Here is a 4,331-nt window from a genome sequence, read left to right as displayed (position 1 = left end):
ATGAGACCTTCGTGAGCGATGATCGTCAGACACTGAAGGGCAATGAGGACGATGGGTCTAAGGCTGATGACAGTGGAGACAGTGGTCGCAACGCCTCCAGCGAAATCGGTGCTGGTGACACCAAGGACGACGAGGATGCCTCGGGACAACAGTCGAGTGCATTACCCACTCCAATGGTTGCCCCGTCTACATCTGGGGTGTAGGGTACGCGTGGTGGACCGACTGTGACGAGGGACGACGTGGAGGGCATGTTTTATGACCAGCGCATCCTCTTCGAGATGAGGTTGCGGACCATAAAGCTTGAAATCATGCAGCACGTGACCAAGGAGTTTGCCAGACTGAGGGCCTTCATATCTACCTTGGTGCCCCCGTCTGGTGACACCTCTACTTCCGTTGCAGCTCCAGTCGTGAATGAGCCAAACATTTGGGACGAGCCCCACGAAGGTATGAGTTTATGTTACTGTAACTTCCACTTACAACATGTTTGCAGAGCTGTGCAATTTTCCCTATGTATTCGCTTACAAATGTATTTTTTAAATTACTAAATTACTTAGATGTAGATGGAGGAGACATGGACCTATGCCCAAATGACGGTGGCCATCCTTCGCCTACCGGGAACTTGGAGGTGAATGGTACGTCGGTTAGTTATGTGTAACACATATTTGTATTTGATGTCATCTCATCTCGTGATATGTAACTGTATTCAATTTCAAAGTGGACAAGTAATTTTTTTCCAACTAGACGAGGAAGACAGCGACGAACAGAGCCTACATGACGATGATAAGGCAGAGGAGGTGGAAATGCAGGAGGTGAACAGTATGTGCGTAATTTTTGTATTTTATGTCATCTCATCTCGTGATATGCAAATGTATTCAATTTCACTTGTTCAATAATTTTTTCTTTGTTTTCGAGTGGCCGGGGAAGGCAGCGACGAACGGAGCCGACACAACGACGACTATGCAGACGAGGGTGAAATGTAGGAGGTGAACGGTACGTGCGTAATTTTTTTCAACTTCTGCCATCTCATCTCGTCATATGCATATGTATTCAAATTCACTCCTTCATTAATATTTTCTTTGTCTTCCAAGTAGACGGGGAAGGCGGAGAGGAACGGAGCCCATAGGACGATGACCGTGCAGAGGAGGGTGACATACAGGAGGTGAACGGTACGTGCATAATTTTTTCCAACTTCTGTGATTTGGGTTCATTACCAATCATTTTTTCCCTACGTAAATGATAATTCATATTTTGTGTTTGTCCATTTTATCCAATTTGCTTTCAACTAGACCCAGGAGAGACCGTCCCCACCCTCCCCAGCGACGAGAACGAGGAAGGCCCATCGACCCATGACATCACGGAGGTGGACGGTACGTGCCTATTTTCCTTGAATAATCTGATTCCACGAATATGTGGCCTCCTTCACACATTGTTTCACAAAAATGCTAAAATTGTTTATATGGGCGCTGCCACAGAGTTGCCGGCACATGTGACCGTACCAGAAAAGGGAGGCAATATGGGCAGCACAAACAAGCGGCGATCGACTCGTGTTCGACGTCCTGCACCACCTACCCGGACTCCATACACGAGGGGAAGGGCAAAGAGAGTAAAGAAATAAGTGAGTTCAACTTGTTTGGTAAGGTGTGTTGTAGTAGTAGATACGTTCTTCGTAACGAGGACATGCTTTTAATTTGGTTTGTTTTATGGACGGATACGTTTGCTCAGTCATTTGTTACACGTTAAACTGTCTTACGTAGAGTACATATCGTTTTGCGATAATAAATGTTTAGTGCAAGCATGGTATGGTACTGCCGATCAATTTTGTGTGTACGCGTTGACGAAATAATGCATGTATTGTTCATAAAATATGCTACACGTTAAACTGTCTTATGCAGCGTACATATCGTTTTGCGATATTAAATGTTTAGTGCAAGCATGTGATGGTATTATCGGTCTATTTTGTGTGTATGCGTTGACAAAATAATGCATGAATTGTTCATGAAACGTGAAACAGTAGATCAACATCACAACTAAAATGAATAGATCGCATGCACGTTTCGTACTCCATGGGTGAGTAAATTTTTTGGTTTTTACGTTGATTGGATGGATAGTTACGAACATTCTCTGCTGTGACCTTTCACTGTAGCAGACACCTGATGCAGGTAGGCAGCAAATTCATTCGGAGGGCTGATTTTTGAGTTCATCATGTGCGTTCATTAAGGTGTGATGATGAATTTTTGCAGAATGATGAAGAGTACAAACAAAATGAAGGCTGAGGCTAAATCAATAGGTGTAGTGAGTAGCACCAAAAAATAGCCAGAGGGATCCAAATCTGGGTTTATGCGTGAAGGTGCAATTGTGGAGACTATTACTCCTATTCCATATGATGTGGTTAATAATCTCAAGGGGGTAATGAGATTACTTAAATTCCATATTGGGATATGGTTAAATGGAACGGACATTGAGACAGGACATTTGTTTGTACCCTAATTAAATTGATGTTCATGCTACTTGGTGAAGTAGTATTATTTTGTATTTTAATTTTATTGGAGTTGAAGGTGTTATACCTGTACAAATGAATCGCGGTATGCAATATTTTGTGTGTAATGGAGCGTGGTCGAAGGATCAAGGATAATGATTATTGTCAAATTTGCATTACCGTATTATGAATAATTCGTTGTCATCTTTGCTACGTTGACCCCAACATTAAAACCGGTGTATGTTTATTTCAACATGCGTTTTAGTATAAATTTGCTTGTTCATACAGATTAAAGTTTATTTGAGAAATGGCATGTTAATTTTATCAATTTTTAATGCAATTCATATGATTTAGAATTTACAAAACTGTATTCAATTATGACTAAGGACTACAAAAATTCAGTAAAGTAATTTAACTTCAAAATTGATTGCCAATCCAGCTACAGGAATGTGGCCATTGCAGGTCTTGCACATGGATACAATTTACTCATAATTCTCACCATTTATGGACTGCATTAAAGTACACTTACACCCTTAACCATCACACCAAACCATCACACCAATGGTCAATCAAGTGTTAAGTACAAATGAAATGGTGGTTAGTTGTTAAATTGCTTTAAATGTCTTAAAATACCTCCAGTATAAAGCATGGCTTGCACTCTTCAAGTGGGATATATGACCCTCTTTGTGAGGCATCTTGTAGCAGGAACGTATCACAGTATTTGAAGTCTGTTTCTTCATATGAAAACAATGGCATCGTCCACAGGAAGCAATTCACCGCTGGCAGTTGAGGAGCCTTTGTCGACACCCGGTTCAACCCCGCTATGTCCCATCATAATTTTTTCGGACGATGAGGAAGTGAGTTCGAATGGTGGTAGGAAAGCCATCACTGTCGTTCCCTTTCCTAACCTGGACGAAGTTGCAAGTGATGCAGGTGAGTCTCCGACAAATGTGGTTGAATGGGTCGTCCGATTTATGGATACAGACGAAGTTGAACGTCACGAGGATGAGGGGCAGGGTCGCGTTCCATTGCCCGAGGTAATTGTCATCAGCTCGGATGATGACGGTGGGGAAGAAGGTTCAAGTGTTAGCTCCGAATGAAGAGTCCGACTTCGTTGCGTGTGTGGGTTTTTATGTATGTATATATAGTGCTTTTTTGTAAGAGATGGATTTTGTTACGTATGTACCAATTCTGTAGCATGTAGGAAACTCCCGTGGGCAAGTTATGTGTATTTTGTATTTTATTAAGCGGAGTATCGAACAATTGTCAAGAATGACAGGCACCATCTGTCGGGAACGACAGGTGAACTGTCGGGATTTACTGGCAAATTTTCTGTGTATGTAGTATGCATATTCATATGACATGTATTTTAGGTGAACGAACACAACCTCATGTGTACAGTCAACGTACTTTGTGAACAATGCAGACAGTGTTATGCGCAAAAAGTCATGTGTTCGTAATATGCATTTGAAAGGAAACATGTATAATGGTTTAACGTTTCGTATTCTGTACATTCAATTTACATGTGTCAACAATGGCAAAAATGTTATGCACAATAAAATTTTCTTTTAGTTCGAGGCTGTTATGCAGTACGTTGTGTCTATTTGCGTACTATAATTGTGAACATAAGAAAGAGTAATGTTTATGCGTAAGAGAATGAAAACAGTAATACAATATTTACATTGTCATATACAAACAACATCGGGGGAACACTTCACTTACAATTTCAACCACTCAAGTGTAAAATGCTGCTTACATCGGACGTGGTACAGTGTGGTTCGAACATGTGGTCCGGTTATGACCAAGTCCACCGCAACGAGTGCATTTCCTGAGCCGTGTGGTACACTCGTGTCTG

Source organism: Olea europaea, chromosome 7 (assembly GCF_002742605.1).
Source record: "Olea europaea var. sylvestris chromosome 7, O_europaea_v1, whole genome shotgun sequence".
Lineage (NCBI taxonomy): Eukaryota > Viridiplantae > Streptophyta > Magnoliopsida > Lamiales > Oleaceae > Olea > Olea europaea.
The sequence above is the reverse complement of the archived record's forward strand: the minus strand, read 5'-3'. Positions refer to the sequence as shown.